This window comes from Salmo salar, chromosome ssa15, assembly GCF_905237065.1.
Source record: "Salmo salar chromosome ssa15, Ssal_v3.1, whole genome shotgun sequence".
Lineage (NCBI taxonomy): Eukaryota > Metazoa > Chordata > Actinopteri > Salmoniformes > Salmonidae > Salmo > Salmo salar.
Window position 1 is genome coordinate 78,028,326 of NC_059456.1, and position 13,782 is coordinate 78,042,107.

Below are 13,782 nucleotides of genomic sequence, written 5' to 3' on the forward strand. Positions count from 1 at the left end.
TAAGGATGATGTTTGATGACATTGACTATCTTGGATTGACGGACCAATCGTAGCATATTTCCTAGAACAATCTACAGTTTATATGGCAATTTCATATTTTTTTCTCCAAATCGTGGCATGCACAGTCAGTTATATATATGCACATTCCTCTACAAATCAATGGTGACTCGCCCTTTCACTGGCTGATATTTTTGAGAAAGGAAGTAACACGGTCATGAATATTTATGTGTGTGAAGGTGCAACTTCTGAGGAGGGATAAATCGAGTGAGAGCGGAAGAGCTGCTCCTCCAGACAAAAGGGAAGGATTACAGAGAAAGAGGAAAACAGACGGCAAAAGGCAGGCTGCCTCTGGGGGTGTGGGGTTTATAAATAAGTAATGCATGCTGGGGGGTGCTCATTAGCAGAGCACTCTCAATACTAAGGGGAACAGAAATGTGTGGCTGCAAAAACACAAAATAACTGCACACACAAGCGCAGCTTCTACCCCCATCTCCACAACATACACCTAAAGCGCTGCTGCTACCCCATCACAATCACACTCCTAGCTGGGTGACTCCAGTACACTCTTCACCTCTTCTATAGTCTATCAAGCCAGTGTGTAACTTCTTCAGTTAAAAGGAGACTCCAGGAGAGTGAGGAGGATATTGCTGTCTTATGCCACGGGCCACAAGCGCCGCCTCACAGAAGGTGGATGTTTTTATAATGATGATGTGTTTTAGCAGGTCTGTGTACACACTTTATAAATGTAAATTGTGTTTTCATCTTGAAATCAACTGAGGGGGAACATCGCCACATTCTTGACCTTTGGATATCATAATATGATCCAGATGTTGTATCCACAAAAATTAATTTTCTTAGGTATATTGAAATCATTGTGAGACACTATTGTTAAATGGAGAGAGAGCTATCTCCAGGGGTCCACAGTAGGATGGGAAAAGACAAGGTACCACTCTCCCAGTAGGCAGTGTATGGACAGAAATATGCCTTGGATATCCAGGGATTACAAAGTCCAAAACACACAGCCCCTCATAGGTATTATTAAAGGTAGTTACTCTTACTATAACAATAGATTCCCCCAGGACAGGCCCAAACCCTGCAGATACAGTCCTGGCCAGGAAGAGCAGGCATGACAGTTTAGCCAAGCCCAGCCAAAAGCTGTTTTCCAAAACACTGATTTATAAAGACAGTGGGAGAAAATAACTGAGGTGCAGTTTATAAAAAAATTAATAATCTGTGAATGAAGTAAATGTGGAAGAACATGAAAGACAGGTAATAACTGTGCTGAAAATGAAGTACAATGAAACAAGAGGTCTTGAAGTAGTCTTGTATGCAGAATTGAGACCTTACTTTCAGCCTCTTACCATCAGACAGCAGTCACATTCAAAAATCATAAACCTGGGTGTTTTATGAATAATTCAGAGGAATGGCTCTGCACAATTACAGAGGCCAAATCATTTATATCTCCTGTATAATCTCTGGATAGTTAAGAATACTTTCTATCTATCCATCCAACTCAATTCATTCTCTGTGGAGCAGAGCTACGTTGTCCATGCAACCCATGGGGTTCTCGGGGGTTCGTTTTCTGGGAGCACATTTTTCTAAATGGCCCTATGCTCTTGTGTCCGTTCCATTTGTCCAGGAGCGAGTCTGAAGCCCCAGTTAGCTGTCAGGATGGATGGAGCCAGGGATTCTGGATGCATCTTTCTGTCATTGCTAGCCTAATTTAATCCCAATTCACAGGCGTGAGACTGCTTTAGAACCACTCTGCAAAATTAAAAAGTTGCCTTCTGCCTCCAATCACATTGTTTGACAGTCAGCCCCCAACATACCCACATACACTCAGAATATGTTGCATTTTATTGATCGGTGTTTCACTTTTTCCCTCTGCATTCCGCTCTATTGATTGCCTGATTAATGAGCATGGAGTCGTATGAGTGACATACAAAAAAAGGGAAAAGACTTAAAACGGCAATGAGACTGGGTGTCTCATTTACTTAAAGTAGAGAAGAGACGTGTAAACAGCTTTGCCGAATCATGTTGCTGTTATGAATGAGGTTGCATCCAATTAGGTAATGGCATTTTAAAAGACACATTAGTATTCTCAATCAATTTGGATAAAGGATGAGAATTGAATCGAATACTTTTACAATTTCTTCTAAGCAGGTCTTCCATTTTACTTTATGATACACTACTCTACCATATATCACAGAATGGTGTTGGATGTAGAAGTGCAATATCATGCCAGTTGACTACCTCTTGCATAATTTACTGATATAGGGGTATAAACACAGCAAAAGCAAGGCCCTGCCAGAATATGAACTCAGGAGTACAGATGTAGGATCTTAATTTGATCAGCCTGTTGCAGGAGAGCTTTCCTACAATGCAGGAAATGTTCAACTTGTAGTGTATTTGAGGTTTAATGGCTTATGAAGTTTGTAATTTCCACTTTGAAATTTCAGACCTGATTTTCCGTTACGAAAAATGTATCAACCCCTACAAAAATTGCCAATAATTATAATCCATATAATAATTTACATTTCCTGTATTTTCCTGCTGTATCAAACTGGCTCACATGAAGATCATACACCTGTAAGATAGACTGAATGGCCCAACCTCAAAACATCGACAGAGAGAGTCTCCATAGGGAGAGCTTTCTATGGTTGGACTGAGATGAACACTTTTTTCAGGCATTGTGCTTTAAGGAATTCTGCTTCTTTTGGGAATCCTTATCATTCTCAAAGTTCTGGTTGGTGGAATCAATGAACCAGAGCTTGAAGGAGTAAATTAGCAAATTCATCACTGAAGGGCTTTTGAACTGAGTATCAATGCAAATACAGGTGCTGCTCAATTCAAGGTCCAGGAGAATCCCTACAGCTGGCTCTCAGCCACTAACTTAATGATTTCACTAACCAGAGAGTTTAGGAAATCTGGACCAATCCAGACTTGGGCCCATAGACCTACACTTTAATTGCTTTCACTCTCTAAGGACTGACAGAAGTTGGGAGATACATGTGTTTGGAGATATGCGTGTTCACAGTGTGACGTGATCTGGTGCAACATCCAAGGATGAGCAGGAAGGATGGGTTGCAGAGGGATTATATGCCCATATTTTGTTATCACATAAAGCATTGACTTGACCCAGCCTGAAAGCCCATGTTATGTCTAGACTCAGAGAAGGTATACAAGGAGAATGGTACACAGGCCCCGTTGTTGTGTCTGTATGAGGTGGGATAAAGAGGAGGTCATGACCGATCATCAGCTCCAGATCCTGATTGTGTAGTGATCATCAGCTCCAGATCACTACCTTGTGTCAACACATGGGAGGTGAGAGGACACAATAAGAGATATCATCTCTTATAGATACAGAAGCTGGTGAAACGTCCTTCAAGGCTTTGCTGAAGAGGATTTTAGAGCAGTTGCATGTGCTCGTATTTACACATTGCCACTGTGGACCTGTGTGTGCACTGCCAAGGTTATTTCACTCCTCTGATAGCTACAACAATGAGGTGATATTTCACACAAGAGTGAACAAAAACACAGCAATCATGTATTACAGAATAATTCAACAATGACTACCAGGCAGCTATGTGATCATATCTGGTTTTACTCATTGTTGAAGTGATAATAAAAGAATTATGAGTAAATTATATAAATTTGATGAGCATTGATTACTGAGATTACCATATTGTTATCTAGTTAAAAAAAATGGACTGGCAACCAGTCATGACTCATATGCCATCACTCATATCATTTTCAAAAGGCACTCAAAGCTATATTTCTGGCCAATGATGTAGCCTACATATTCTACCATTAAAAACGACATGGCACCAGTGAAGAAAGTCTTTGAATCATTTATTGAAATGACTGGAAGTCACCAATTCTGCCCATATTTAATTCATAAATATATGACATCATATTTGTAAAGATGTGAAATGAGATACGAAAAATGAATTGAAGGCAGCCGTGTTTAGTTTCCTCGTCAATATGCCAGACTAGCTGCCTTTGTCCTCTACCTCCTTGTCTGACTGGACCAACCATTACAGCACATTACTCAAGGAAATGTCCACTTTCCTTATGTCCTTACCTTCACCCTTCACCAGATCCCAGCCTGATAGATTCTATGCCAGAATAAACAACAAACCGAGCACATCCTCGGTCAAAGTACACTTATGCCCTTGATCCTCCAATACTTGTCAAACTGTAAACTCCAAGAAGCATTGTTCAAAATACAAGGAAATATGGGGCTCAATGATAAACTCTTTGGCATTTTAATGCTGAATGATAAATAACACAGAGCCTTTTAATGCTCTGCTAACGTCTGTCTCAGAGCCACAGAATTGGTATTGAGATAACACTCATTCATCAATTAGGCTCTTTTCATAGAGCAGAGCAGAATAAATCATTAATCCCATCCCCTGACTTCATATACATACCCACAAGGCCCATTATCTCACGTTTTCCGCTATATTGACATGATTAGCAGCTCAATGCAGGTGACCTACAGCTAGTTCTAAAGCCTTTTATCAACAGGAGCAATAGAAAAATGCTGTCAATATTCCTCAACAACTTAACCAAATCCTCCAGAATAATGAACGAATCAGAGAACATGGGGATTGTGACACGTCAACAGCCTCTCTCTCTCCCACTGCGGCTTGTGCCAACTGCATTGCGTTATTGAGTAACATCCCGGCCAACCGTCCTCCAGATGGAGGCTGCAGCAGAGCCAGACCTCCTGACTTGGGGAAGTGAGGGTAGAGGTGAGTCGGTGTTTGATGCTTGGCCTCTGTGATTTCCCTTCCTAGAGGACAGGACTAAAGTTACCCAGGCTAATTAACCAACCGGCTCAGCCCTCACATGCCCAGATTGGGATTCGAGAGCCAACAAGATGTTTGGTGTCACCTTTAAGATTAGCCTGCGCCCGCCTCAGAGTTAGCAGTGAGTTAATCGCCTGCACTCTTTGATGTCCCTCCCCTTTTCCTTCACAAACTTTCAGTAATAATTGAATCCATCAAAGGCTTCCCCTCATCTAATCCCTGGCTATGGCAAATCCCCTGTTCACTCCTCTGCCTCTTTTTTAAACCACACAGAAAAAATGAGGGGGTCTTAAATGAATGTGCTTAGCATTTCCATCAAGACATGACAGATCTTTGCAAATTACCCATTTGAATAGGTCATGGTTTCACATTTCTTCCAAGCAGGCTGCACGTTGCAGTTAGTAGCGCCCTCTTTCTCTCTTCTCATATTCTATGTGGTTAATTTGTCATCTACACACTGATTTAAAAATGCAATTCATTCTGGTTCTCTTGAAAGCCCTAATACTCACTCTATTTGCCTGAATAGGGAAAATGTAAGTACAGTATGCATGACTATAGATTCTTGATTGTGTGTTGTTGCTCAGGCAGGATACACTGGTTCTGAGTTTTCTAAGGGATTTAGGGGAAGAATATCCAAATGTACGCTACCCTTCTAAAAGTTTGGGGTCACATAGAAATGGCCTTGTTTTTGAAAGAAAAGCACATTTTTTGGCCATTAAAATAACATCAAATTGATCAGAAATACAGTGTAGACATTATTAATGTTGTAAATGACTATTGTAGCTGGAAACGGCTGTTTTTTTAATGGAATATCTACATAGGCATACAGAGGCCCATTATCAGCAACCATCACTCCTGTGTTCCAATGGCACGTTGTGTTAGCTAATCCAGGTTTATAATTTTAAAAGGCTAATTGATCATTAGAAAACCCTTTTGCAATTATGTTAGCACAGCTGAAAACTGTTGTTCTGATTAAAAAAGCAATAAAGCTGGCCTTCTTTAGACTAGTTGAGTATCTGGAGCATCAGCATTTGTGGGTTCGATTACAGGCTCAAAATGGCCAGAAACAAAGAACTTTCTTCTGAAACTCGTCAGTCTATTCTTGTTCTGAGAAATGAAGGCTATTCCATGCGAGAAATTCCCAAGGAACTGAAGATCTCGTACAACGCTGTGTACTACTCCCTTCACAGAACAGCACAAACTGGCTCTAACCAGAATAGAAAGAGGAGTGGGAGGCCCCGGTGCACAACTGAGCAAGAGGACAAGTACATTAGAGTGTCTAGTTTGAGAAACAAACGATTCACAAGTCCTCAACTGGCAGCGTCATTAAATAGTACCCACAAAACACCAGTTTCATCGTCAACAGTGAAGAGGCGACTCTTCCAGGCTGGCCAGCACATCTCACATACTCTAGACTGGCCAATAAAAATAAAAGATTAAGATGGGCAAAAGAACACAGACACTGGACAGAGGAACTCTCTCTTCACTGTTGACGATGAAACTGGTGTTTGTGGGTACTATTTAATGAAGCTGCCAGTTGAGGACTTGTGAGGCGTCTATTTCTCAAACTAGACACTCTAATGTACTTGTCCTCTTGCTCAGTTGTGCACCGGGGCCTGCCACTCCTCTTTCTATTCTGGTTAGAGCCAGTTTGCGCTGTTCTGTGAAGGGAGTAATACACAGCGTTGTATGAGATCTTCAGTTTCCTGGCATTTTCTCGCATAGAATAGCCTTAATTTCTTAAAATAAGAATAGACAGATGAGTTTCAGAAGAAACTTAATTGTTTCTGGCCATTTTGAGCCTGTAATTGAACACTCAAATGCTGATGCTCCAGATACTCAACTAGTCTAAAGAAGGCCAGTTTTATTGCTTCTTTAATCAGTACAACAGTTTTCAGCTGCGCTAACATAATTGCAAAAGGGTGATAAAATGATAAACTTGGATTAGCTAACACAACGTGCCATTGGAACACAGGAGTGATGGTTGCTGATAATGGGCCTCTGTACGCCTATGTAGATATTCCATTAAAATAATCAGCCGTTTCCAGCTACAATAGTAATTTACAACATTAACAATGTCTACACTATATTTCTGATCAATTTGATGTTATTTGAATGGACCAAAAATGAGCTTTTCTTTCAAAAACAAGGACATTTCTAAGTGACCCTAAACTTTTGAACGGTAGCGTATGTGAACACCAATAGCTACTGTTCTATGAAGTCTTGTAATGGTGACCTTGGGGAACACACAAAGAGCATACAGACAGTACCGTCAGTAGTGTGGGGAACAAAACATCATTCAAAGTGCAAAGTTAGGCAAATTGTTACACCTTGGTCAACTAATGCATTATAGCTCAAAGATGTCTAACATGGTCATAGAACTACATTTTAAATCCAAATAAAAACCACAAAATAGCACATCACATAATATGTCCCTATGAATAATCTGAAAAATGACCCAATGCAACCATGCCTGTCACAGTTGTCTTCGTCTTCTGACGATAATGCGAAATCATCATCAGAAAATGTGGACCAAAACGCAGCAGGTACGTGAATGCTCATCTTGATTTTTAATTATCTTCAAAATGAACGTACAAAATAACAAAACACGAACGATCAACAAAAACAGTCTGGTAAGGCACAAGGCAAAACACAGAACAATCACCCACAAATAACACATACAAACACACCCTAATATATGGGACTCTCAATCAAAGGCAGATAGACAACACCTGCCTTCAACTGAGAGTCCCAACCCCAATCAACCAAACATAGAAACACACACACTAGACTAACCCTAGAATTAACTAAACATAAACCAAAACCCGGAAAACTAAATCAAACACCCTTTACACAAACACAACACCCCGAACCACATAAAACAAATACCCTCTGCCACGTCCTGACCAAACTACAAAAACAATTAACCTTATACTGGCCAGGACGTGACAATGCCTTAACAGAGAAATCTATCCACCCAATTTAAATCTACAAACTTATAAACAGATCAGAAAAAGCCATGTTTAAATCTGTAAAACAGTTTATGAGATGAATTGCATTTCGCATAGCCCATGATGGAAGCTTTAAACATATGGCATAACTACAATTATGAAATATAAGTGGCATTACTGGCATAGCTTTGACATAATAAGGGCATCAGTTGTTAAAACTGCTTATAAGTGCTTATAACCTCACTCTTAAATCCTTATTACACTTAAGAGAGTGAAATCAACGCCCCGAACAGTACCTTTGAGTAATGTCTCTATAATAAGTCTAGAGGGCATTCATACAGCACACCACCCACCAAAGTCCTATTTATCTCCTCACTACACCAGTGTCATGCCCAGACACACTGGCTTGCTCTCTGAAATTACATTCCTAATCTCTCCCACTGCCGTGCCATGGCCCAAAACCCTGACTAATTGGGATAAAATTGAATTCATCATCACCCTTGCCTGTCTGAAATCTGAGTCTGAAATATTAGATAATGATGTAGATTGCTCATGAATACCGGTTTAGCTAAATCAAACTTAATTTTAATACACTTTATCAATAATGGTCGTCGTTCCTGAGATAATGATGAACCACCTGTCTTTATCAGAGGCGTATTCTGTCTAATGTCCGGGGACTTGAGGGAACCTGGCCAAAATGTTGGCCAACATGTTATGTACCCTGGTTCATCAAGAACAATCAGTTTTTGCTGATGAACGTGAAATCCAGACAAGGTGACAGATCAATATCAATACTGGCAGACTGTCTGTCTACAAAAAAACTTGTATCATTATGGAACAGCCCAGCGTTTCCAATAAAATACTCCACACTCCCCAGCCCCTTCCTTCTCTCTTGACTCAATGTCAACTGCCTTCCCTGGTCCCTTAAAGCTGATTTTTACACCACGGCAGGATTTCCATAATCGCTTTATCCATGTGATGTGATCGGCCTCTCACACAAAGAGGAAGACATTAACCCCAATTTGAACTGTCACGGATTTGCCAAACAGAGGGTTCTGTTTGCCACTGATAAGGGAGGAAAGGTTTGGCAGGACTCTGACTGAAGGGTTGGGAAGAGTGGTGAAATGCCAAGCAAGACAACCAACTTGCGTTTTCTATTGGCAATCAATAGTTCTTCTGAAGGATCAGTCTGTTTTGATAAATTCTTTTGAGAGTTTGGATATTTCCTCATGGAAAAATCTGTCTATGAAATTCAGTAATTGGATCTGGAATTCCAACAGGATCCAATAGGCTGTGTGTGCAATAAAACACACACAGACAAGTTTAGACAACCTAATGAGATGCATGTGTGCGTGCAAGCAGACATATTGGATGTGAATTCAAACACATGTTCTAAAACACTGAGCTACTGTAAATAACCAATGTGTCCTTCCAGTAGGCTGATAAAGAAACAGATCCTGTCGACTCACTGTTACTGTACCAGAACTCACAGGAAACCACCTGGACGAGAGATCTGTAGAAAAACAACATGGTGTCAGTCTTGATTTTTTTGTGGGACAATTACACACATACAGAGTACTGTTTTCACATGGTAAAAAAGCAATAATGGATGCTTCTGCTGTCTCTGTAACGTCCCAAACATCTGGCCACAGAAGTGGGCAGTGAAGCGCTGGAGAGAAAGAGGAGGGGCTGCATGTCTGAAAAGGCTGCCTGGCTGTCGGCTGCAGCAGTGTGAAGAGGAGAGGAGGCTGGGAGGTGGAACCAGCCCGGGAGATGGACGTCTGACAGGTGTTTGGGCTCTTACCTGACCCAAGCCGCATTGGGCATTGTCATCAAACGTCAAGAACAAACAAAAACGTGGACATTTTAATGATTAGGCCCCTGCATTTTGGGGGAGGGAATTACCCGTCTTAATTAAAATGAGTTTTACCAGATGGGAGGCAGATTGCATTATGGAAATGAGCCAAATTAGCTGTAAACACAGTTCTGGTAACAGTGTGGAACTTACAATAGCTAACATGTATCCATGTGTGTGTGCCAGAGAGGACATCTCCATCCCGAGGTATCTATGACACCATTAGGGTCATTTGCATATTTTAAAATGATTACACAGTAGGCTTTTGAACACTATGCTTTCTATTAAAAAACACATATGGGTGTTAGTATGTTAGTAGGAACATGGACTTGTGTTGGGTCTCAAATAGTGCAGCCTACTGTACGTGTGGGCACACACACACACACACACACACACACACACACACACACACACACACACACACACACACACACACACACACACACACACACACACACACACACACACAGGCATGACCTCACACCTATTCCATGCAGGCTGGATGATGTGTCAAGGTGCTACCCGTCTGGCTTCTCCCTTGTTAGCAGCACTATAATCCAGGTCAGCCTGTGTTCCCAAGGACCTGCCATCCCAGATCTCCATCATTCCCATGTCAGTTGATTAAAACCTCCTCCATGAGTTATTTATTCACTGCATTAGCTATGGCTCTCATACAGAAGTGTGTGCACATTTAAAATAATCTTTCCGACAGTTACTCTGTTATTGGTCAGCGAGACATCAGCGGTACCCAATCAGGGTTCTACCTCAATTTCTCTGCCTTGGAACATCTTGACAACACAGTAAAGTGCCCTTTAAAGCCCATTTAAAATTGTTTAATATATAATTGCTTTGGTGCACACTAAACAGCTTCCACATGAGTGCTCCTAACCATGATTTCATAGGGTGATGGAAAGGCAAGAGCTGCTTTATTGCTTTATGCCCATTGATGTTTTATATGGGCAACACCAGACAGACCAGAGAGGAGTGAGCTTATATTTGTCCCTTTAAAGTGGAATTTCACCCTGGGGGAATCTGGGCTTGTTGTCATCATATCTGAGGCATTTCTAGGACAGTGAGCTGTGTTTCACACGTAATTGCCCAGGAGGAAGGCAGGTCAGGGCTTCGCGTGCTGAATGATACACCCTATGACGTCTTCCGGTGTATTGATGGGGGTGCGGGGGAAAGGGGGGTATTGATATAGCCCTGCTTTGTGGCATTTTGCGAAAGCTCTATGTTATACTGATCACTCTATACGTTTTTGTGGGTGTAGATATGGTTGTCCTTGTTCGATAGAGCCATTAGACGTTTTTTTGAAAAGGAGGCAGACACTAACAATCCTTTGGGCAAAACTGAAAGAACTGACCAGACACAATGGCTTCAAGTGATTTCTCTCATCAGCACGAATTCGACGATGGAGCATCTATTAGCTACATGGAGACATTCAACCATACATATTTCAACCGGAATAGAGGGAAGAGTATTCGAAACAAAGAGTTGGATTCAGCTAACGTTAGAAGCTCAGCTACAGCCGACGCCATCATCAAGAGGGCAGATGACAAATACGGTGCCTAGCTGAGTTATTTTTCCTGGATGCTACCTAGCTAGTTATCTAACTTAATTTATCTACCGAAACCCATATTGTGTATTGCTGGCTAACATACACTACATGACCATAAGTATTTAGACACCTGATCATCACATCTCATTCCAAAATCATGGGCATTAATATGGATTTGGTCCTCCTTCGCTGCTATAACAGCCTCCACTCTTCTGGGAAGGCTTACACTAGATGTTGGAACATTGCTGCGGGGACTTGCTTCCATTCAGCCACAACAGCATTAGTGAGGTCGGCACTGATGTTGGGTGATTAGGCCTGGCTCGCAGTTGGCGTTCCAATTCATCTCAAATGTGTTCGATGGGGTTGAGGTCAGGGCTCTGTGCAGGCCAGTCAAGTTCTTCTACACGGATCTCGACAAACCACTTTTGTATAGACCTCGCTTTGTGCACTGGGGCATTGTCATGTTGAAACAAGAAAGGGCCTTCCCCAAACTGTTGTGACAAAGTTGGAAGCACAGAATCATCTAGAAGGTCATTGCATACTGTAGCGTTAAGATTTCCCTTCACTGGAAATAAGGGGCCGAGCCTGAACCATGAAAAACAGCCCCAGACCATTATTCCTCCACCAAAGTTTACAGTTGGCACTATGCAATTGCGCAGGTAGCATTCTCCTGGCATCCGCCAAACTCGGGTTCATTCGTTGGACTGCCAGATGGTAAAGCGTGATTCATCACTCCAGAGAACGCGCTTCCACTGCTCCAGAGTCCAATGGCGGTGAGCTTTACACCACTCCAGCCAACTCTTGGCATTGCGCATGTTGATCTTAGGCTTGTTTGCGGCTGCTCGGCCATGGAAACCCATTTATGAAGCTCCCAATGAACAGTTATTGTGCTGATGCTGCTTCCAGAGGCAGTTTGGAACTCGCTAGCAAGTGTTGCAACCGATTTTTGCACGATACACGCTTCAGCACTTGGCGCTCCTGTTCTGTGAGCTTCTGTTGCCTACCACGTCGTGGCTGAGCCGTTGTTCCTCCTAGATGTTTCCACTTCACAATAACAGCACTTACAGTTGACCGGGGCAGATCTTACAGGGCAGAAATTTGATTAACTGACTTGTTGGAAAGGTGGCATCCTATGATGGTGCCACGTGAAAGTCTCTGAGCTCTTCAGTAAGGCCATTCTACTGTCAATGTTTGTCTATGGAGATTGCATGGCTGTGTGCTCAATTTTATACACCTGTCAACAACAGTGTGGCAGAAATATTTGAAGGGGTGTCCACATACTTTGGTATATAGTGTAATACTGTGTTATAGTGGGAGGTAAATTCAAAAAAATTATGTTTGCTAATTTAGCTAGCTATGTAGCTAGCTAGGTAGATAGTTAGCTAAACAACAACCGGTAGCCATATCTATGACAAAAAATAGAAGAGGTTTAACAATCTGAGATCTTTTGTATTTCGATTGTAAAATATGTCGATAAGGCTAACTTCTTAACAGCGAGCTACAACGCTACAACCAGGCACCTAGGATTACCAGCAAACGTTAGCACATGACTGGAGTTGGCTAGCCTGGAGTTGGCTAACTAGTTCGCCTGGCGCCTGATAACTTATGTGGCACGCCTTGCATTTGTAAGCTGTTAACAAACAGCAACTGTAAATAATAAGCGAGCTATGTAACATAATTGACGAGGGTTGACATTGGTTATGATTATGACTTTGGATTCATTTCGATATCACAAAATTATATGCATGATGCAAGATAGGATTCCAAACAGATGTAAACGTTTACGAGCAGAAAGTGAGGAGAAACAGTACTACAACAATTTACTGTTGTAAATCTCTAAAACTGAAGCTGGTTTTATTATAAAAAATATTTGCTTAAGCATGTCTGATAGACATGGCTGTAGGTAGATACTGTCTGCCTACCTACCTAGGCTCATTTGAACGGTTTGGTCACTGTGCAAAGGTTGAGGGTTATACCATATTTCTTTCTATTAGGCTAGATATTGTTGTAAATCTAATCTCTGTGCACATGTATGCATGTTCAACTAGTCTACCCTAATGTTGATGTTATGCTGGCACGGTTCAACTGTTTTTAGTCTTACATACAATATCGTGTGGCGCCTGGTCGTCTTCCTGGAGTGGATTCTAGACACAGAAACAGAATTCCTTTGCCTGTGCGTGTCAAATCAAATCAAACTTTATTTGTCACATGCACCGAATACAACAAGTGTAGACCTGACCGTGAAATGCATACTTACAAGCCCTTAACCAACAGTGCAATTCAAGAAGAGTTAAGAAAACATTTACCAAATAAACTAGAGTCAGTGTGCGGGGGTACAGGTTAGTTGAGGTAATTTGTACATGTAGGTGGGGTGAAGTGACTATGCATAGATAATAAACAGCGAGTAGCAGCAGTATACAAAACAAATGGGGGGGGGGGGGGGGTGGTCAATGTAACAGAACTGTATTCCTCTCGAGGGATTAGACATTATGCTGGATCTCAAGCAGATGACTCATGAGGAGCTGAATGGCAGTTTGATCATAACAACACTCCTCCCACAGCTTTACAAGTATTCCCTGAACTTACTATATGTTTCTTTGGAAT